General features: G+C 39.3%; 1 protein-coding gene across 1 annotated transcript in view; it reads right to left on the reverse strand.

The window, feature by feature from the left end:
* Positions 1–21,570, reverse strand: part of HNF4G (hepatocyte nuclear factor 4 gamma) — a 62,661-nt gene extending 41,091 nt beyond the window's left edge. Inside the window, exon 1 of the mRNA XM_065752168.1 lies at positions 21,464–21,570. The gene's annotated coding sequence lies outside the window, so the exon portion shown is untranslated. The remainder of the gene's footprint in view (positions 1–21,463) is intronic.
* Positions 21,571–23,950: the final 2,380 nt, after the last annotated feature.

Genomic DNA, 23,950 nt, shown 5'->3' on the forward strand with positions numbered 1-23,950 from the left:
TTTTCTTTCTTTTTTTTTTTAAATGGCATTGCCTATATGTACTGTGCCTCATTTATTTACACATTTAAACTATTATAAGAACTCACACTTAAAATGTGGCCAACATGTACTTAATCTTAACAGGAAAAACTGACGCTGAAGTTGGATAAACAAATATATTCACATTAATAGTTACAATTTTGCTTCCAGAAAATTCTACATCAATTTAACTAGATATTGTAAATCTATTAAAAATATGCAGAAATATAAATTTCTACAGACAATTTGGTTTCATCATGCATATAGTGCATTTGCATGTATATACAACAAGAGAGGGCTGTGCAATTTAATTACAATTCTACGAAACAATCATCTCTAAACAAATCTTAATCATCTTTAATGAAATGTGTTGATAAGTGAAGTAGTTGAAAATGTGTATCATCAGAGATACTTGACAAGAATGCTATTATGAAAATCAAAATGTGGTTCATATATAAAACAATTTTTCTGAAGAAGTTTATGTAAAATAATGGCAGTTAAAAAGAAACTATAAACAAGTTGATCATCAAAATAAATAAAATCTTAGTTAATCCAAATAATTAATCTAAGTTAAAAATAAAACCTTTCAAACTTTAGCAAATAAAATTACATTTTTAACTAGCTCTAACAGTATGTGCAACACTGAACCCAGACTGACATTTACACCTATTTTCACCAATTCTTCACCTCTTCTATGAAGTTACACGATTACTGACCTGCAGAACGTCCCAAGTTACAGTACAGTCCAGCCCACATGCCCAGCTAGCCAGTGACTTTTTTTCTCATGGGCATCTTGTGACCAGTGAGAAGCAAAACGATCGACCAGATTTCACTCAAGCTCCTGAATTTTTTTTTTTATCATTACCCTTTCATGTCTATCTTCTTGTTTCTTATCCTTTTCAATCTTACTAGACTTTTATTTTTCTATGTCAGTGAGCACAGATTTTTGCCACTCACTTTGATGAGTTCATCAGTGAAACCACTGCTGGTCAGAGGCATGCAAAAGTGAATGCTACTGCTTGTAGCACAAGCTGCGTTAGATTAGTTTTCTCAAACTACTCTTCTTGATTTTCCAACATGCCTGTACTAAGCTAAACAAATATTTTCACACAGTAAACTTCCAATATTTAACTGAATGCAGTCATAAAATATACCAATCAGTAACCAAATCCACACAAAGTGTACAAATTATTACAAAACAGCACTACATCTGCAACAATAGCAATATGCATTATCTTCTAGAAGGTACTGAGGGACAAAGGACAATTTTTTTCAGTTTTACATAAAGAAAATGAACTAGGGTACTTATTTCAAAAAAGACTGTGAAGAAAGCTATATAAAACTGTTAGTAAGTGCAATTAGAAAAGACAATTGAGTCTAGAAGTACATTTAGAAATAGAAGCTCACGACTGTGAGAATGATCTTCAGATAATAGCTCAATGGCAAGTCTGATGGAAGATAATTAAATTGCATTCACACCAAGAAAATAAAATTATGCAATTTTTAATGCCCTTAAAGGAAAAGTCTGGAATTGTTTTATGTCATAAAAATATTTATTAATGCACTTATAGGCTACCATTGATTTTAGCTGAAACATTCCATTTACTATTGGAAGACACACAAAACATTGTGCACTAGCAAGTCTACAGGAAATTACATAAAATTAGGTAAGATTAGATGAAATGAATAGATACAAAAAGACTGCAATATACCAGCCTAGCAGTGTTTTTCCCATAGAGAATGTTCTGTCCTAGGCAGTTTTGAACAGTAAAGAAGCAGACAAGGACAGAGATCTCAATCCTTTTGGAAAATCATCTTGAACAAACCAACATGAGAAGCATATGCAAACAACAGACCAGGAGAAGATTGAGTAGACCCATAATAAAGATACACAGAGACTTCTCAGTAATATTCAGGCACCGTGAGATGTATGTATGCACTGCAGGAAAACCCATGACTCTTGGCTGGCATCATCCTTCCAGGAACTAGCAAGGTAAAATGCGTGACTCTCAGCTGAAATACTGAATGAGAGAAGGATGAGATTGCTAACCTTCAGAAGAGGGTGAGAAAGAGCAAGAATCTTGTACAGTGACTACACATGCACACACAGCTGCAGTGCTCAGTGAAACTTCACTTTAAACATGAAAGAGAACAATGAACCATTATTTTTATGGTGGTTTTGTCCTGTTCCTTTTTGCTGGCAGACTGGAATTTTGCAGAGACAGCTTACGATAGGGATCCTGTATTTCACTAGAAGTCTGTTAGAATCTTTTGATGCACAAACCCCTTTGAAAATCTGACCATAATCCTAAGTATTCCATAGATAAGGTGATGGTGAAAGTTTGTATCTGCTAGCTCATTTTTGTCTTGAGCTCATCAGTTGTCAATTAACTGTAAATGACTACGGCAATCATCAGTGCTTGTGGTCAATTTGTAGAGCTCAGTTTCAGCAGTAAATGAAATTTGTTTTATGAAATAGGCTCTTTTAAACTACAAACAACTGCTTCTCTTAATTTTTATCTTTTTATAAACATATCCTGAATAAAAGAACTCATTTGCTTTTCTTTCTTCTGCACAGATATGAATTTCATGAGAAATGTATGCAACTAATGTCTAGAATAAATATAAGCTAAATTTTAATGTAAATGTCTCTTCATTAATTGAAATAGCTGAAATAATTTTAAATATTTTCTATTATTAACCAAGGCTCATCTTTTAAAATGTTTTCCATCTATCTGAACTGCTTGCAACTGTGTATCAGTCACATTCTGCTACACTAAGACAACATAGCCAGTAGCAATTGAGAAACACATTATACATAGCACTTAGTTCACCATGAAATTCTAGATGAGTTAATGATAGATAATGGCCTACAATTCATGTGTGACTTATTTTAGCAAATCTCACTGATACAGCAATTCAAGCGCACTGCATCAAGGCTGCACTAAGTATAATCAAATGGGCTTGCAGAAAAAAAAATCGGCAGAAATTACAAAACACTTAATAGAAAAGAAAGTGACATACTTAGAAGTCCCATGGAATCAGTACTGTCTTGTCTGTTTTAACACATCTGTTCTATTAGTCTTTCCCATGCAGAGTTTGTGGAGAGAAGCACTCAAGTGTCACGCTCCCAATTATCCTTCTCCTTACCCAAAGCTTTTGAAGTACTTAAAAAAACCTGACCGATATCACTGTCATGGCTGCCATCCTGACTGACTCCAAAATGACATGTAAAGGGTACCTTTGCAAATCCTGTTACGTCTTTCCAACTGGCTTACAAGATCCACATCCAGTACTCGAGATTTGGGTGCACTATGGAGATACCTAATAGATTTGCAGCAGCATAAAACTACACTACATTATGAATCAAGCCCTTTCAAGAAGACCTGGTGAATGTATTGAGTAGCAGAAGTACAAGGGATGCTATTTATCTATCTAGATGGGTCTAGGTATGACTTTGTTAGTAATCTCTTTTCATTGTGAAAGCCAAGCTTAAACCTAATCCTAGCCCTACCCTTTGTTTTCTATTAAACAATCATTAATCCAGGAAAAATCCTTCCATTTTAACTCATGATAGTTTTGTTTCTTTCAGAACCTTTTAGTGGAAATTTTCCCAAGTATTTTTAGAAAGTTAACTATACTGTAACGGTCTAAAATCCTGACCAGAGAGCACTTCAAAGCTTTTGAGCTTTTTTGCTGCAAATTGCACTGGGATGAGGCCTGGAAAGGCAGCAGATCCTTGCTTCCCGCTCACCAGAACAGAACAGGAGCTATGGTATTTGCTTGCTCTCAGGATGGGACAGTCAAGGACAAGGAGGCAGGGAGCACACAGCATCAAGAGGGCAGATGGGACACACTGAGGCCAGTAACATCTCCTTTTCTCTCTTTCTACTGAATACTTGAAAGACCTGCAATTTTGTGCAGTGAGTGCTTCTACTGCAAAAAAGCTTTCTATTATAGATCTAAAGATTTTTTTCTGTGCGAAGCTCACACTGTACTTCAGATTTCTTCAGCTGCTATTTATAGAGAAAAATAAAATTAAAAATGGTGTGGTATTACCATTTTCTGTGACATTCTGGTATTTTGATGCAAGGGCATCACAAACACAGGCTAGAGAGACAGATCATTAAATATTCATCATTCAGTAAAAAGATCATTGAAATAATAACAACTTCAAGTACATTTCTACTTGTGAACAGTGTGCTAAGAATAAACACTATTTTTACCATGATAATATCTGACAATCTTCTGTGGAAAACTCTAAAACAGGTGAAACAGAAAACATATTTAAAGTAGGGCTAGAACAGTGAGTTTCCAGCTTCTACTGCTGACATTCCCCAAGGGCAACGAAGCCATTCTCCTTGCTGCTAGAAACATGGAAGTCAGTGCAGCCAGCTTAGGCTCTAGATGGCAGCTCTCTCTCTGCAACCATTGACAACCAGATCAGTGGTAACAAACTTCTTCAAAACTGAGAAATCCACTCTATGATCAAAAAGTCACTGACATTCACAGATAATAGATGCCAGAGCATGGTCAATAAAAGACTAGAAACGTGTCTAAGCCTTAACAACTAGCAATGCTCATTTGTGCAGGAAGGTCCATTTTTTACGTGGAATGTCTTGCTTCATTTTGGTGGTGTCAGAAATACTAAAACAAATTGAAATAGAAATACACATACAGAAGACCAAACATATCCTATAGAAATAATATATATGTATATTTGGCTATGAAAAATCAAATAAAAGGTCTCTAAGTACATGATCAGGCCCAGAAGGCATTGGAGTAAGGTTTGTCATAAGAAAACTATCAAATGTAGCCTATTTCCAAAACAAAACATATCCAAAGTATTTACTTTATCATAATTATGTTTTCTCATCTATCTTTATTTACCAAATAGCAATACACATCTGTGTAACTGTGTACATATAAAGATTTCCTCCATAACTCTATTGTTGCCTCAGTGCCTAAATATATACTTTTTAATAAATAAAATTCAGACATAATAACTATCTAAAGTTGATTTACTGATTTTATATTACCTGTTCATTCCCTTCATCAAAAAATAAATAAAAAGAAGAGAAGTAGTATCGTTCTGCTACTTTAAGTGGCTTCAGTGGAAATCTACAGGTTCAGAGCTTTTAGTTTCACTTCATAGAAGATACATGGAGCTCGACAAAAATTAGTAAATTCACACAAATAAGAGCTCTGAAGAACTGTCAGCTATGATAGCAATGTCAGCGTCTCAGTGAGAAGAATGTACTTTATTCATACACAGATTAAAGCAAAACTGAAACTACATTGTTAGCAGCAGCTTTCCTATGAAAAGTATACATCAAAACTAATGCAATTTCTTCCAAGACTTAGTTTCACCAACTTCACCCAAAGAATCATCGGTAAGAATATGTGTAAGAGTGCCCTCTGGTGATTATGGGCCCAAGGAATATTCTTTCATTATGAGGGCAAAGAGAAAAGAATTGTGGTAGGGCTGGTAAGTAATTTTGACAATTTTGCAAACCGAGTTATGTTACCAATTCTCAAAAACAGCAGTGAAGAAATTAGCTATTTGCCACTGTTTTATGCCCATGATTTTAAATGCAAATTCACATGAAGAGACAGTAGCCTTGACTAGGTTAAGATTTATGGGTGCTATAGACAGCATAGCTACTTTTATGGCTAAGAATGTAATAGATCCTAAGCAAACACTGATAAGTCCTCTATTCTCCTAAGAAGTATCTGCCCATCAAGTATCCTGACATTGGAAAGCCCCACAGTTTTGATAAGAATAAAGACAAGCTAACTGTAGAAAATAACTTCGTTTCTTAAGTTAGCTGAAAATATTCACCAAATGTTTGGTGGGAAAGAACAGTGTCTTCTTCCATTATTGGACAGTGATCACTGCATTTTCAATCTCACTGCAAAATATATAAGCAAAACTTATATAAACACATAAAATATGTGTTATATATATGTATTTACTGTGAGGGTGATAGAGCACTGGAATGGGCTGCCCAGAGAGGTTGTGGAGTCTCCGTCTCTGGAGGTATTCAAGACCCACCTGGATGCTTTCCTGTGTAAGCTACAGTAGGGAACCTGCTCTAGCAGAGAAATTGGACTGGATGATCCCCAGAGGTCCCTCTCAACCCTTATGATTCTGTGAATCTGTGATGTGTGTATACGTATTTATACACATGTAAAATTAAAAAACTGAAGACTTGTTATTGAGCAAAGGAGTAAAATTCTACTTTTGCAAGATTTAATTGACAAACACAACAAAAGGTTCTGCACTAAAAGAAAAAAGCTGATACAGAAGTGCACTGGTTGAGGCCTGAAAATACCATTCAGTCTAGTTTATTACCTCCTATCTGGGGTGAAACTAAGGGCAGATTTACTGGGAGTGTTATACTACTTCATTAGTACCTCCCAGTAATCACATATAGTCCTTCTTTCAAGGTATCATGGCAGTTACTTCTAGCTTCTGCAACATAACCAAAACCGCAGCAGCGCTCCTGTAAAGGCAGTAAAAATTAGGAAGTTATCATAACTCTTTGTTTCTCTGCTGTTTGTAAGAGATATAAGAGATTCTCATAGAATGAGAAAGGGAACTTTATGAAATATTGTCCTAATAATCTTATCTTTTATGATGATCTCTTTTCTCACTCTTATTAAATACCCTTCACCACTCTCTAAACACGGTGACTAATTAACTTCATGTTTTTTAAGAAAGGAACCTTGCAGCCCCATGGGGTTTAACAAATAACCAGCTAGCCTCAGAGGATTCTGAAGAATCACTTCCAACCAAGTTTTAATTTTTTTGGCCATGTATAAATAATAATAGGTTGCAGCAAGAAGTAACGGGGGAGGAAAGAACTAGTAAAATTAGATCAGAAAATGAAAAATTGATTTTTACATTATTTTGTTCTGTTCAGTTTATTATAGTTACTGTGATGGTTACACTGAACACTCTAGGCCCTGTTTACAGTATATGTTTCTTCAAAGTTAAGCTTCTGCCTCTTAGAATAACACCTGAAAAGCATCCAGGTATCTGCTTTCCCAAAACAGAGGCACTGGTACTTCTTCTCAAAGAGAACGAGATAATTCATTTCTTAGAATCATAGAATCCTGGGATCATAGAATCATAGAATATCCTGAGTCGGAAAACATCCACAAGAATCACTGAGTCCAACTTCTGGCTCCACACAGGATCACACAAAAATCAGATTATATGACTGAGAGAGTTGTCCAGATGCTTCTTGAACTTGTGTTGGTTTTGTGGCCATTGCCCTGAGGAGTCCATTTCATGCCTACCACCTTCTGAAAAAGAACTTTTTCCTGATATCCTACTTGAACTTCCCCTGACCTAGCTCCACGCCATTGCTCAGGTTCTTTTTTATGCCAAATAAATGAGTGTGATATTTTGTGACCAACAAAAAAGAAGTTTCAAAGAATTAGAAGTTCTCCCTCCTTTGCATTTTGATAGCCTGAAAAAAACAAATGGAGCAAGTAAACTCCCCTTCTCCACAGATTGAAAATGAAGCTGCTTTATTTTGGCAAATAAAGAAGGGAAGGGGCTGTGAAAGTCGGGTCTCAGTTCTGCAGTAGAAATATTAACTTTGCTGATAATGCTTTTAAAAGCAGTAACGGTCCTAGAGCAAAGGCTACCTTTTATTATGCCAGCAAACAGCATTTAGCCTCATGAGGCTTACAAGCATCACTGTAATATATGAAAAACCAAGTGGGGGCTCAGACTAGTTGGGGGTCTGCTCTGAACATCGGACATAAGGAAAGTGAGTAGTCAAATTAAATTACTGACTTTTGAATATTTTTGTACAGTTCCGTAGATATTTCTAAATTAAGGCAGCTGTCAGCAGAAGACTTTAGCCAGCAGCAAAATGGAAGAGTGAAACTGCAGTGTAAAATGTCACCATTTGCTTATGAGAGGTAGAGAAGTAAGAGAGAGGTGCGGCCACTCTGTGCGCAATGTTCCCCGTTGGTGAAGGAACTGAGAGATGAAAGTGGTTCAATAAAAATGTGGTTATTTTGTGCCATGTTAATAATTTTAATAGAGTGGGAAAAAGAAACAACCATGATCCAGGATAGCTGTAAAGAATACTGCATATGAACTTAGTAGAAGTAATGCAGAAATTTAAAAGCAATCAAAAACCTAATATGAATAAAACAGACTTCTGTAGAAAGTCTTAGCAAATGACAGAAAATGTCAAATTTGTTAGTTATCCTATGTTCTAAATTGATGTGATCTGACTGTAATGGACATTTGTTCAGGTAATAAAAGCAAGAGCACACAAAATATTATTCTGCTTGGGGTTCGGCTCAGGCTTGTTCCTCCCTTTTGCTTCAAGCTCCACACTGGGTAGGACACACTCCCATGAGTGCCGCCAAAGCTGTGCAACTGTTCTCTCCCTGAGCACTGTAAAAGAGACAAAGGAAGCTCTATTGAAATTAACACCTTATTAATTAAAGGCAAAATAATTCTCTCTCTACTGTCACATCAGAGAGTGGGCAGACAGTTATCTGGGAAGTGGAGAGCAGTGGCAGCCCACCCAGCTCTTCTAGCTCGAAAGAGTACAGCTCTGTCAATGTTGCAGCACAGGTGTACCAACCCGACTTTATATTTCTATTCACAAAGAAGTAGCTCACATGTCTTTGAGATCAGTCACAGCTTGCCCCAGTGATTCTAAAGGAAAAAGGAGGGAAAATAAATATACTATTATTCCAGATTTAAAAACAAAGAAACAACTGACAGAAAACACAGTTGTTTTCTTTTGTTGTTTTTTTTTAAGTACTACTGATTTTTCTTTTTCAATCCTATATCACAAACTGCTCCAACAGTAATTCTGCATAGCAAATAAAGTAAAAAAAAAAAGCCATTCTAATCAGATAAACTTATAATTCCTTAGACTTACAGTTCTTCTGTTACCTTGACAAAAATGAACCCCACTTTGATTCCTTTAGGTTGTGGGATCGCACCATTACAGATCTTTCAACATAAAGTAACAAGAAAAAGAGAGACAAATAATTTTTTTCTATTTTTATCAAGTTTTTTTTAATGTCTAGGTTTTCCATCTCAACTGTTCTTGTTCAAACTAAATCTAGTTCAGGAAAAAATCCCCACCTCATTTCCCTGAGAACCTAGTTATTTTGTCTACTTCAACAACCAAGCTACTCTACCTTGTCATTTCAATTTTCACATATTTTCTCTTTGTGTATTAGTTCTTTGATTCAATGAAATCTCATCTCCTCAGCCCAGTGCCATAAACTACTGTCCGGAACAAAGCTCTCTCTCAAATTCAATCTCAAACAAAATGAAAAAGAGAAAATCACAAATGAGAAAGTGGACCACAAACAATCCTACGGGTCCTATTCTCTCAAGGTCTGCGAGTTATTTTGCTTCATCAAGTAAACCTGAACTACGGGAAGGTGCTATCACTTCTCTCACTGTCGAGTGAGAATGTGTTAATAAAAACAAGACCTCCTTATGGGGACACTGGTGTGTCAATGTTAATCACCGATTTCGCTGAAGTACACTACTTGATCTCAAAAAGTGATTTCCAGATGAAAGACAAACAGCTGAAATTGTGTTTGAATAAATGGAAAAGCAGACTCGTCACACGTCTGTGGAATTACTGTTGCTAAACTGTGATTACAATAAATAGTAATTATGTATGTAGTGGTAACTCCTACAAATCATTTGTGTTGATTTGGGTCTTTTCTGAGACTTTTAACAGCCCCAGTAAGCAGGATGACAAGGGAAACCTTTACATTTATATTGTCATACTCTGCACAAAGCACTGACCTGTGGAGGGTCTCCATTTAAAGAACCTTTAGATAGCAAATAATTTATTTTTGTTACAAAATTTAGGATATTTATTACACTTTCTCATACTGCCTTTTAAAAGCTTTGTAATTTCTTTCCTCAGTTCTATGCATGTGCTTTTTCTCTACTTTATATGCCTTCAACAGCTTTGTAGAGAGCCCCACCTGCTAAAGCCTCCCCAAGAGAGCTGTAATAGCTGTAACTCATAGGACTAGATTGTGAAGCTTTTCTTTCAAAAGAAAATCTGGAAAACACCAAAAATAAAACACTTATGTAGCAAACATTTATAAATGCTGGAATTTAGCCCCTACACATGAACTTTCAAGTTAAAAGGGTTGAGCAGAGAAATTTATTAAGGTTCTCTAAAAGTAAGAAAATTCTTTGTCACATAATGGTGCCTGCAATTTCTGCAATCAAGAATAAGTAGTTGTCTATATCCATGCTGTGCCATTGTTGAGGTACAAGCCGTGCAATTGCTTCAACGGAATTACATGCAAAGTTAGCACTGAAATAAAAAATGTTTCGCACAATGATTGTGAATTCAGTAAAAATGATGGGATTCGTTTTTTTCCTTCTTTCACACTGATTTTAGACCAGTGTAACTCAATTAATCGAAGTCCATGAGGCAGTGAAAACAGCAACACTGTGCAGAATCAGTGCTAATGATTCCCCTATGCCACATGATAGCAGTGATGTATTAATAACAGCATATTCTGACTTGTTGCAGATATTCCTAGAGTCTGGCGACTATTGAAACAGTTTCAGTTTGCTGAAAAGCAATACTTAGAATTCTTTATTCAGCTGCAAATAGGATGTGTTATTAAAAATGTTCTGACTTCTTCAGCTGAGCTTTTAAAAAGCTAGCCTGCAGTTAAAAATTATTAGTATTTCCCCATGACTTTTCAGGGCATTACCTCATTCCTATCAGGTTTACTGTGGTGTGATACCATAAGTGTGAATATGTTACAGAATGAGACTTTAATGAACTTGGCAACCTGCAACATATTAAAAGTATCCTTCTAACATCTAGACACATATATACAATCTTTGTAATGCACACACACTTCCCTAAAGCCTTCAACATTCCCACTGCTATATTGAAACATAAATCTCTTGTTACTACTTTATCTGTGAAACACTCATTTTTCATGTCTCAGAATTTTGTTTTCTAGTAAGCAGAGAGTCCAACTTCTGTGGAGTTCTGAATGGCTCAGTTTTGAGCCCCGTTCTGCTCTCTTCTTACTGATTCCTGAGCATCAGATGTGAGGTCATCAGTTCCCTCTAATCTTAACCATTATAGGAACTTCAGTGATGCTTATCTGCAGACACTTTAATGCTTGCTAGCATATTTCCTTCTCTATAGTCCCCATTCAAGTAAGTTCTAGGCTTGCTCTTGGCTTCGTAGGCCAAAGCTTGACACTTACCCAAACAAATAATCTCTTTCATTATCTGCTCCTTTTATCTGTTCCTTCAAAACTGTCTGCATATTTCATAATCTCAGCACTGTCCTGTCTCTTCGTCTCATTTGCAGACTGCCTGCTGATTCCTGCAGCATTCTCTGTATATAAAAATTTCTCTGGCACACAAATGGAGTAGGCTTTTCTTCCCCTAAAACCATGAGGCAACAGCTTATTCAGAAACCCAGAGCTTACAATGAAGAATTTTGCATCCTTTGTCCCTTTTCAAAGATGTCTCCAACTGCCTTGTTCAGTAGCTACTAGGACTGATGTCTGAATCGAGGTCTTCTTGTCACAGACACCCCAGGTGCCAGAGGCCAGTCACCTCATTTCATCTCTTCCAAACAATGAAGTGGGAGTGCACAGTCCTTGGAAATATGCCCTACATCCATCCTCACCAAATTCTTCATGTTGATACTCATCTGTTTTCAATTCAGTTACACCTCCTGCTCTAAAGCCAAGCTCTCCAGCTCTACAGATGTACAGATCTATCCTCCAACGCACAGAATGATGCGTCTGCTCCTCCTCCAAGAGCAAGCTACAGAAAAAGAATAAACTTCCTCCAGCATTCATTCTTTCTCTCACCCAAGTAATTGCATGGAAGAAATCTACAGCAGTGGAAGAAGAACACAGTATGTCACATCTTTTCATGCTGTTAACTGCTAACCACATTTAATATGCAGCCAGCTGTTCAACTCCTGTCTACAGCAAAAGCTGGCAAGTTACTCAAAAGAAAAGCAAAAGCCAACAAGCAAATAAATAAAATCAAACAAACTCCCAAACACACATATATAATCAGCCGTTATACAGAAGCCACACATATATAATCAGCCGTTATACAGAAAAAGTACCTTTGCACACTATTCTTATTTATTAGCACTATTGCCAATAAAAAACTCACACACACTTATCTTGATTCATCTAGGGCAAGGCAATTCTGCAGAAACTGGACAGCTACATTCAAAATAAGGGAAAAATATAAAATGCTACTTGTCAAGTTCATATCGGTTAAATGATTTACAGATTTTCTTAAATAAAAATTTGCAAACTTCTAGTTTAGAGACACACAGAAAATTTGAAATGAATTTTTAGAACACAGGTATCAGCACCAGCAGAAGATGTATGAAATGTAAACATCTCAGCATGGGACACAAAGTACAGTAAGAAGACAGCATGAAACTTAAAGAAATCATTTGGGAAACATAAAAATGTGGGATATTTTCATGAATGAAGACTAACTTTGTTTTGTAATATAGTTAATTAAACCTTCATTTTCTAGCATAGAAAATACATGAGATATTCTGAGGTGTTCTAAGCCAAGTTGCTAGAAATCAAAGAATTTGAAATATGTTTTGCCAGGACCCAGTTTAGTCAGTTTCTTATTTTAAATATCATATTTTTACTTCAAATACTTTGTTAGGGATCTATCTCATAAATAAATAAAAAGATAGATAGGTGGATAAATAAATTATTACTTCAGCCTTTATTTTGGTGGAGTTTATATTTAAAAACTAATTTTGGAACAGCGAAGAGCTTGCTTAATAGAAGCAAGTAAAATTCCTCAACATTGACTGCATGTAGAAGATAAATATAGTAAAAAAAATTATAAGCACTAAGAACTGTTTAATAGAGATGTTAAAAGCTTTTGTTCTTTTGGTCATATACTAATATTAAATGTTTTAATTCAGAATGCAAACACGGTGCAGATTTGCATGAGTCACAACCAACCGTAGAAAATATGCATTCATCCAAATTCAGTATCTAAAGCTTGAGATACACTGTAAGTACTTATCAACTGGAAGATATTTTTGAGTGTATGTCTCTATCTTTTTGTATTGTGCATCTCTTACAGTCCCATCATTGTTACGGTGACTTTAGAGTCAAGGTCATCTGAAACATCCAATACTAGGTCCGTCCAAAGATGAAAAGGAGACAGAGAAAGAAGACTAAGAAGATGTCTGTGTTCTTTATCACACCAAATCAAAATTCTATATGGAAAATGTGTTACCCAAAAGAAAAGGATTCCTTCAAGCAGCAACCACTAGCAAGAGGCAGATTTTTCTTGCTATCTGAAAAAATATATTGTCTCATCCCAGGTTACAAAATGTGTAGGATACTTTATCTAGCTAAGAGTAATGAAGCATCTGTAAATTCAGAATCACAAGCTGCAGTTGTGGGCACATATATTCTTGTTGGAGAATTGTACCTCACCAGCCATTTTCAAGATTTTTAAATTATCCATCACCCAAGCCAAGGCTCCCCACAGTTCCTACTGTCAGTTGTACTGGTCTGAGGCAGAACAGAGCTCGTAAACTGAGAATAAGAATAATAACGAAGTCTACAGTAATAAGAAGTCTATTACTTCTACAGAGAAGCTGTATTCACAGTGATCTCCAGGAGCACATTGGCTTTCCAGGTTTGAATAATGTATTCTTAACAGCAGCTTCTCTACAACTAACTGTTATTTTGCACAACTAATGAAATATTTATTTATCAGGAATGTTTTTCCTTCATGATCTTCCCCATACATCTGGGATTTAACAAGTACCTTGCTGGCTTGAGGTGCTGTGCTCTATAACGATGCCTTCCTTCCTTTTGCGGAAAGCAAGAAGCCAGCTTTAAAATTCAAAGCTGTGAAATGAATCATAAAGGGTTTAAAAGTTTGCTGCAGTCTCATATATATGTTCTTCTGGACAGTCAAATTTATGTTCATTTTCTACCCAACAAGGATTTGTTTTTCATATGTGTATCTTAATTTCAGAATGCCCATTCATGTTATATGGTCAGAAACTTAAGAACATTCACAGAAACATTAATGTTTTCATTTTCTACCTACTTTAAGCTTCAGATACCTACTGGGAAATAAATTATTTGACCTAGTGGATCAAAATACGATGAAAATTTCACTATTAAATTTGGTGATAACAAAATTCACAATGAAACTTCTGTTAAAATTTGAATTCCATTTTCAGCCAGACTGAAATTTGTTTATCACTTCCTTGCCCTTGAAATATAAGCCCATTTACTTGAAGTTTCCTATATTTTCCCTATTACTAAAAAGGTCTGTATAGACTTGCTATGGAAAGACTGCTATAAATAAGTTGTATGTTCTCCTGTTTACCACTACATGATGTTAAAAACTAGAGATGAGTTGCCCTCTGTCAATTTTTGAGCAGGCAAATATACCTATGGTTACATACCCACCACCACAGCTCTCTCTTCTTGTCAAGAACTGAAGTGAGTAGTTTTTGAGACAGAACAACATATGGAAATTGCGTTTCTCTACAACTTCAGCCTCAGTTCTCCTCAGAATTGACCATTCCTTCCTACAGTTACAGAAGGCATATACCCGAACCTCAGCCACTGATGTATATCATCAAGCTGCAAGCAGCCCCATATCTGACAATTTAAGCTACTATGTCACCTCAGTTATGGACAAAGATTTGCATTCTGTTGCCACTGATGAGGACAATTACATTTCAAAGAGGTGGGAGACAAGGTGCACAAGCAAATCATGTTAACACCTTAAACTACCTCGGTTGTTTTGAGTCTGAAAACATAAATCAGAAAACTTGTGTTTGTTTTTTTTTTTCCTGCAATCTTATTTAACAGCAAACAAAGGTATTTGAGTGAAATTTGTGAAATTTGTCTGGGGAGATGGACTCAAATCAACCTAAAAACTCAAACTAAACCTGTGCTCACAAAATAGAGAATGCATCTCTATTTTATCATATAGCATGGACTGTTAATTGTTAGGAGCTGAGGTTCTGCTCATCCCAGTTACACTCTACTTTCAATGCAAAATAACCATATTAAGGAGGTTCTGAGTATTAATATTAAGGCTCTGAAAGCTGCTTTTTATTTGGTTCTTTTTCTCTTTAATCACTTTACATCAAAATAGCCCTAACCAACCAATCAGGAAACAAAAAACACTCACAAAAATAGCCTAATACATCTTACATCTGCAATTTGCCTAGTGCATTTTACAGTTTTATAACTAAAATTATTTACCTGAATCCTGTAGCTTAATTTGCTCTTCGGGGAATTACATTTTTTAAGATGGTGTTTCTCTGTTATAATGATTAGGCTTTCCATATAATCTTGGGTGTCAACTCTAGACTCTTAATGATCTAGAAGATTCTGAAATGAAACAGGGAAAGAAAATTCTCATATTCAAATTGAGGGCCTTTCTTTCTTCTTTTTTCTTTTTCTATTTTTTTTTCCTGATTTCTCACAGCTAAAATTGTTCATGTTAAAACAGTCAAATCTCAAGTTCTGTTAGACTAAGTTCAGGCATTTCAAAACTGAAGTAAACTATAAAGAATAGTCTCTAAATCTCCCTAAAGCACTTGTTAAAATGACATGTTTAATGTAAAAAGTCACAGAAACTCAGAGACAAATACTTAGGGAAAAAAAAAGATGTTAAAAACAATAATATAAGACGAGACAATGTTCAACATGAACTGAGAGAAAAGGCTTAGAAAACATTAAAGATTAAAATGTACATAATTTTTTAATATTTTAGATTTGGACATCAGAATTGGGAATGTCATTTTTCTTCCAAAAGGTAAGAAGGACATTAAGTAAGGATAATAGGATAATACATACCTACCGCGTAGATAGTGTCTACAACCAAAGTCAGACCTTGCAGTAAAACCTACGTCTTGTTTTCAGAGTTCATAAGTAAAAAGACAATTTCCGTATTTCCATTTCTGTGATGACAAGAGAAGTTCAGATTGAATGGTAACTGCCCAGAAGTCATACAAAGCTACATATGTGTTTGATGCTGTACAAGCTTTCTATTCAGACTGCATGTGTCACTGTGTGGATACCAAACCGCCCACCAGAAGACTGTTTTCAACTTGTTTAATGGTTGGAGAAGGGGAGTAATTAACAGGTATTTACCAATATGGTAAATGAAATTCTGTCAATTTGCAATATCATAATTACTCTTAACTGCAGGTACAAGCGAACACTTGGCTGCAACTAACAAGTGCAGAGAGAGGAGAGTAATTGTTTCTCAAGGTGCAATCACAGCATGGACACTATCTCAGTTCTCTGAGTCATCTCTAGACCTCTACAGAAGGAATTTTGTCAGGCAGTGTAATGTCAATCTGACATTTCCTTGCAGAAGGAATAAATACTATTATCCTGAAGAGCATACCAGAAAACACTGTCTGAAAGACACTTTCGGGTGCAATTCTGAAACAGGCGATATGAGTAAGTCATTACAGTCATCAATTTCGAAGCAACAAGAAGAAAATTTAACTGCAAGAGGCACAATATGTGCCTGAGATGCATGAGGAAATGTGTCGGTTGCCATGAAGAGTTTTCAAGCATGTGGAAGAGCTCTGAGAATGTAAACTAGTCTCACTCCTTGTCTGATGCCAATACTTTAAACTTCAGCTGCTAATGAATAAACACCATGTTTAACAAAGAAAGAGGGAAATTGAAACCTCTGCCTAAATTTCTGCCTTTTTTTGGATAACAAGCAACTGGTTACTGCTGAGTGCTGATGCCTGTTTTTTCTCAGACAAAAGCAAACCAAGCTGGTGTAGCAAAGAAACGCCATACAAAAACGATGCAAAGAAACCTTTTTCATTGCAACACAACACTGCCACAGATGCACTTGTCACGGTTTGCAGGACAGTTTGACCCGGTACCGTGACAATTTAGGCAGGGGACCCACGGGCCCACACCCCGGGGAAGGGGAAGGGGGAAAAGGGAAAAGGAGAAGGGAGATGGGCCTAGGAACAAAACAGCGGCAACGATCTGAGGAGGAAAGCTATTTTACTAAATAGATATCAGAAAGGAAAAATAACACAATATAATATAATATAATTGGAATTGAGGCAAATGAATCAAATAAAATGAGCGAGAGAGAGAGTGTCCGATAAACCGAAGGCCTTACGCTAACGCTGAAGGCGGACGGCTGCAACAAACACCCACTGCCGAGCTCGGTCCCGAAGGGAAGCGAGAGTCCCGTGACTGCAGACAGTTTTTATCTTTCCCTCTGAGCGTAAACACGTAAGAACGCAAAGCATCGCAAAGTCCTCTGGGGAATGGAGTTCTTCTTCTCTTCTGAGACAGGCATACCTGGAACTATCGATGGTCCACAGAGCTGGAGCATTAACTCTTTAACTCTAAATGCACTACATGATGTTATGATGTGGAATACCAGTACCAAAAATCATAAAACCATGACAGCACTAAAAATGCAAACTGAATTGTATTTGCCATTTCACAGATGCAAAACTTAGTTTTGGGTGCAGTTCTGAGAAGTCATTAGCATCTCTCAGAAGACCCCCTCCAACCTGCTCCTAATTTCTACGTTTGGGCAGGTATTATCTTGGGGCAAACTTTGGCATGCTAGAAATAGAGAGAGAAAACAGCAGTATTTGTACAGGTCTATTGTGGTTAGATTCACAGATAAGCAGGAGGCAAAGAAAATTCACACAGCATCTTGTATACTGCTACTGTAATGTACATCCTTGTTGCTTGGATACCTCCAGTAAATTACCAAGCAGGGGTGCGAGCCTCTTTCCTAGTTGATATTAAGTAAAAAAATCCCAACCTACTGCTCTATAAGAGGTAGAAGATGCACATGGAGGCTTCCTGAGCGCTTGCCAGCCAAGTGCCATAAAAAGACAGATCGAGCAATGAGAATTTTAAATCTTGTGTGTTGCTGTGCCATGTTATGAACTAGATCTCATACAATTCATCACCCAAGTTACAAAAAAATAGTTCAAGAACTCAAAATAATGAATTCTGTCATTTCCAATATAAGTGTGAAGGGAGAATTATGAATGAACCTTTTAAAACACGTATGTGGAGGGAGATTGCCCTTCTACAAAATGAAAGCAGCAGGCTTCTATTTAAATGGTCCAATCCCGAAACCGAGACCTTTCATTTTCAATTAACTTAAATTGACAATTGAGAAAGGTTTGAAAATGTTGTTGGAGCCTTTCACTTTGATAGATCTCAGCTCTGACATTGCACACAGCATTCTGACCTGATTTTTAGGGTGCGCTGTTTTAAAATTGAAAATTTGAAATGAAAAGAATTTGATTCAATCAAAGCTGTCGTGAGACACTCAAACATCTTAATTTGTAAGTAATGCATTTTCTGTATTTTCTCATCATATGTTAAATAACACGTTATTCATTAAGACACATTAAAACCTAAGAACCATGCCTTTCTGTAATTTCTAAGAGCAATATTTTCCTTGTAAAATTAAGTTCTATAACAGAACTTATTACCAGATACAACAGGTAACTACCACAAAAATAAAAACCTTTATATATATTCTAAAACAAACTACTTTACCAAGCTACAATACTGAAATAATGCAATTATCTGGTATTATGTACGTCATATCAACATGATGCAACTGCAGCAAATCAAGCTAATTTTCAGGCTTAATATCAAACTGTGAATTACTTTGGTCACTTTTGAACACACAAAGGGAGCAAAAGAAAGACTTCTGAACAGCTGAAACACTTCACTTAGATAAAAATGAAATTAATCAAGCCAAAGGTGGAATTTCAAAATCCTTGAGAAAAGAAGCAGAGAGATCCCTGCATGGGAAGTGCCCACATATCAATTAATAAATAGAGCACATTGCCCCTGCACTTCAACAGATATAAAAGCATAATCAGCTCAGTTCAGAACCACATGATAGCAATGATTCAGTCTTAAGGCAGTTGTGAATTATTACTGTCATTTTGTTACAGTAGATCTAATTCCCAAATAAACAAACATAAAATTTGATTAATTTTCCAAAACGTCCATCACTTTAGGAGTTACTGGAATCTTTCTAGTAGAAAGCTTACAAGCGTAGGCTGGGCTACGGCATCACTGACCTTGAATTCTTTTTCCAGAACACTTCTTCACTCTAAGAATATTGTTTAAAGGATATTATTTAAAGTAATGTTTTGATTCTTGTAGCTGACAAAAAGACAGAGAAACTTTATATTTGTGATACAGATTTGGAAGTAACTGGTGGTATGTGCTGGACCCCATTTTTCCTACCCAATCCTAAAGAAAGTGAAGACATAATAGAAACAACCTCTTGCAGTTCTGAGTCCAAATACACCTGCTATAAATTCTGCAGCAAAGTTGAGGACAGAAGCCAAGTCAAGCTCAAGGACTAAATTCTGCTCTTGCACATTCTTAGTTTTTCTGTAGACACACATCAAATCCTATCCAATTCTGTAATTCAAATTTGGCCAACTCTAAAGGAGTAAAAGCAGCAAAGAAGTGTTCATCCTACAAGACTATTTTTAGGGAGCTGGTCTGGCACTACTAGAGCAGTAAGTATCCCTTGACTATCCAAGGAATTAGATATCACCAGGTCTCACAAATTCCATCTTCTCCACTCTGTCTCCTGTGTTCTTCACTGGTGGGAGAAAGGATAGACAGCAGTGCTACCTTGATGCCAGACAAATCTTCAGCCAGTATACTGCATACTGGTACTTGGAAATTCAGGCTGGATCTCTGCATTGTCCTGCTTTTACATTAACGTCACTAATACAATCATTTAGAAAAGAGATATTCCTCTAATTATACAAGTTGCAAAGAAAGATATGCTTTGTGGCAAGCAATTGGTTTTGGGACATAAGTTCTACATTCCAAATGCCTGAGCTCCTACAATGAGAGAAAATATCAAGTACAAGGTAATGGCATCCTGATCTTGACTGTGGCCTTATTATATTTTTTTCAATGTATGAAGCGACCCTCAGTCTGACCAGGTAAGAGAAACAGGGACGGGGTGGGGAGCTGAGCACTGGATGATGGAAAAGAAAAATTTTAAACATTCTGTTCTCTTCTCAGTGTTGTCCAAACTGAAAGATAATGAGGTCTGAATTGAGTTTCAACAGAATATTATAAGCATTTTGTCTCCTTTTCCCTACTATATGACTAGGAAAAGGAAAGAAGAATGAAATGTTTGATACAGTTCGTAATATTTGAAAACCATCTGCATATGTAAGAATATATATCTTACATATATATATATATATATATATATATATATATATATATATATACATGTGTATATATATATATGCCTCTATGTAGTTTGTGAGAACTGCTGTTCTTAAGGAACATGGAGAATTCCATAGTTCTCTCCAGCACACAGAAGAGTGAGGGTCTGGGAGAGCTGGGAAGTTTGTTCAGTCCTATACAGGGAGCCAGTTTTAACAAAAACAGCAGCAGTAACAAAGATGTCACTTTGAATTATTCCAGTGTCTTTGTAATATGGATGAGAAACCATAATAAACCAAAGTACATGCCTCATTGTACAAGGAGTGGCCTATAACAAGGAAGGTCGGACACAACACAGCCATACTTCACTGAGGGATATTGCTTTAAAATACTGTTACCATTGCAACCTACTGCGTTCTGAAAATGTTTGACTACGTCTCCCACTTTAGCACATGGGAACATGTTGGAATCAGGCTGAAGTGCAACATCTGAAAGTTGGCTTTCAACAAAGTTTACAAGGCAGCCTGTTATGGTACACCTGCTGTGCTGTAGGAGTGTGCTGGCAGCACCACTGGATCTGCATGCAAAACCCTTCCTCGGCCCTCAGCTTGCTTTGCCCTTTTCATGTTTATATACATAATCGTTTCATGTTTACATATATAATCATTGTTCTTTTTTCCAGACAGGAAGTGTTTTGGGATTCCTCATCACGGCGCACCACTGGGCTAAGAACTATTAGAAGGAGCTGCCTCGCAGGAACAAATCCACCTGCTGCACAGCTCACCGTGAGGGCGGGGCGGAGAAATTAATAAAGAAAAAAGAAGAAGGCAATCAGAAAACACACTTAAACCCGACGCAAAGCTGTAACTGGGGCTGCTGAGCCTATGCAGACGGCTGCACAGCGTCGGGGCCGGGCCGGGCCCTCCCGCAGCAGCGCTCATAGGGGCCGTGCCCCACCGGCACCCACGTCCGCGACCCCACGGGCCGTCACACTCCACCTCGAGTGTGACCCCGAGGCTGCGCGCAGCGTGCTGCGTGCTTCTACGGATCGCCCCGCGTACCGACACGTGACTGGACGTACATCATCGATATTCCCCCACCCAGCCCTGCCGCTGTCCCCTTTCCTCGGCCGGGCCGTCCCTCTCCACGCTGCCGCCAGCCCCGGACTTACCGGCGGGGCCGCGCCGTCCCTCGGCCCCCGCAGCCCGCTCCCGGCTCAGGGCGGTGGCATCCCCCTGGTTGCCGCCTCCCCGCACCCCCCTCCGTGTCCCGACGCTGGGCTGCCGCCTAGCTCGGCAACGGCTTAACCAAGCACGCTGCAGCGGGGGAGAGGCGGAGGAGCGTGCGTGTGTTTGTGTGTGCGTGCGTGTGTGTGTGTGTGTGTGTGTGCAGAGGGAGAATTAACTTTGCTCAATGGCGACAGGGCAGCAGCCTCAGCCCAAGCATCAGATCGATTTACTAAACAAACGTGGGTGGGGATGTTAAACAGTAACCAGCAGCTTCAATGAAAACTGAAAGCTGTTCAGCCCGCGGCTGGCCCTGCGCGCACCCCCATACCCCGCCGGCGTCCGCTGCGGGCTCCCTATCCCCTGCCCTAGAGGCACTCGGTGGACCTCTCAGCTTCGTGCAGGTCGTGACACAAGGAAGTGTTTATAAAATAATAATTGTCATTGTTCCCCGCCGCGGCACACTCAGACTCGAAGCAATAATTTTAACGCTCGGACCATGAGATCACCGCTCACACCCGTGGAGGCATCGGGAAGCGAGCGGGCACCTGGGGCCGTGTGTGTCACAAGGGGAGGGGGGACGGGGGGGTAGGAGGAAGGCGGGGGTCCCTGCGGTGTGAAATAGAGCAGGAGGTGCCGGGCAGGAGCCAAGGAAGTACCCTCGGAGCCCCCGGCCCACAGTGCGCGCAGTGTTGGGGGGTGAGCGGCACTCGAAGGAGCGCTGATGCTGGGAAAATGAAAACAAAACAAAAACAAACGAACAACGACAACAAAAAGAAGAGATGAAAAACTGTTCTTTTCCTCTGGCCTCTGTGATTGACGGGTTTCTCAGCGAGGAGCTCAGCGCGGCGTCCTCACCGCTGTCCCTCGCCGTGCCGCTGGATCTCGTTACGGAGGCCAATGCCTCGATCCCAGAGTTCGCCCGTGGAAGATGCGGGTCCGCTTTCCAGGGGCTTTCGATTGTCACTTGGAGAGGACAAAGAGAATTTCATTTGGCAATTCCCTCCCATTACGAAACATTAAATAATCACTGGAAATAATTGCCCCGATAGCCACAAGGAAAGTGTACGTACACCCCGAGCCCTCCGGTGTTATCACAGAGGTGGGTTTTAAGAGGTCAGTAAACGTCGCCGGGGAAGCTGTTCCCGAGAGCTGTGCCCATCGCAGCGGTGGCACCGACACACACGCGCTGCTGCGGCTCGGAGCGCTCCGCGGGAGAGAATGGCTCAAAAGCGGCCCCCACCCGCACGGGGAATCTCGGCCCGACGCCGTGGGCATAAGCACTTTGCTTAAATGAATGAAAAGAGTTGGTCATCACCTCTTTGCTGTCACAATTAGAATAAAAATTAACATGCTAAAGCCATGTGAGATTCTATGCCCACCCTCTTTTCTGGACCGCGAAGAGCAATTTGATGGGTTGAGGGCGTGGGGGGGGGGGGGGTACTGTGCTTTGGTTCCAGTCTCTCCCGCGTGTCCCAGCGCACTTCTCTCTGCGGGGAAGGTGCTGCCTTGTACCAAAGCAAACAGCCCGCAGGGAGGGAAATAAGGTTTCTTTCCTGTGAGGGCAACATTTGCGCCTATTTCTCATCACATAAGGCCGCGTTTGATGTAACCTTAATATAACTAGTGACTTTCATTTAGACACGAGCGTTTTCTTAAATGCCGTTTATGAAGTGGTTACCACATTTTATTTACCACCGGGGTTTTTGAGGAAGGGGGGGAGGAAGGGGGAGCAGCACCGAATCCCTTGCCAGTTTCATCTCCTCCAGGGCTACCTCTGAGGCAGCGCTTCCACGTGTCACCTCCACGCTAAAACCACGCTGCCGCCCCAAGAAGTCGGGAGCCGCTCGGTGCCCCTGGAGTCTCCCCGGGCTCCCCCACCCAATCACCCCACCCCCACATCCCAGGGTCGAGGACTGTGGCCATCGTCAGTCCCACCCTCGGGCGAGGTGCGGGTAGCAAGAGGGCTCAAGGCAGCGGCGGGGATCCTGTCCCCGGCACCCCGGGGCCGGCCGAGGGGGTGGGGGGGCAGGGTGGGGGTGCTGCCCCTTTGCCCCCCGTTCCTCTGCAACCTCAGAACCAAAGCGGGGACACAGAACTGATCTCAGTGCGGGCAGCGGATCCACGCAGCTTTTCTCAGCGGAGATAACGAATATTTCCAGGCGCTGACCTCCAGGGGGAAGCCCCAGACGGTACTGCTCCTGTGCCAATTTGGAGAAGCCCCTCTCAGAGCTTGGCCGTGGCAGCAGAGCCCGGCTCGTTGCCGCTGGGCGCTCCCTGAACATTTGTGCCAGGCTCTGCCCTTCCCCACCCGCTCCGGTGGGGAAAAAAGCCCGGCAGGGCGGACGCCCACAGTGTATTTGGCGACAGGACGAAGAGAGCTACAGTACGGGGGAAGGGGGGTGCACCCCATCAGCAGCCCGCCCGGCCTC

Source organism: Cyrtonyx montezumae, unplaced genomic scaffold, assembly GCF_038088225.1.
Source record: "Cyrtonyx montezumae isolate F1298 unplaced genomic scaffold, pur_monq_1.0 scaffold_8, whole genome shotgun sequence".
In the NCBI taxonomy this organism is placed as follows: domain Eukaryota; kingdom Metazoa; phylum Chordata; class Aves; order Galliformes; family Odontophoridae; genus Cyrtonyx; species Cyrtonyx montezumae.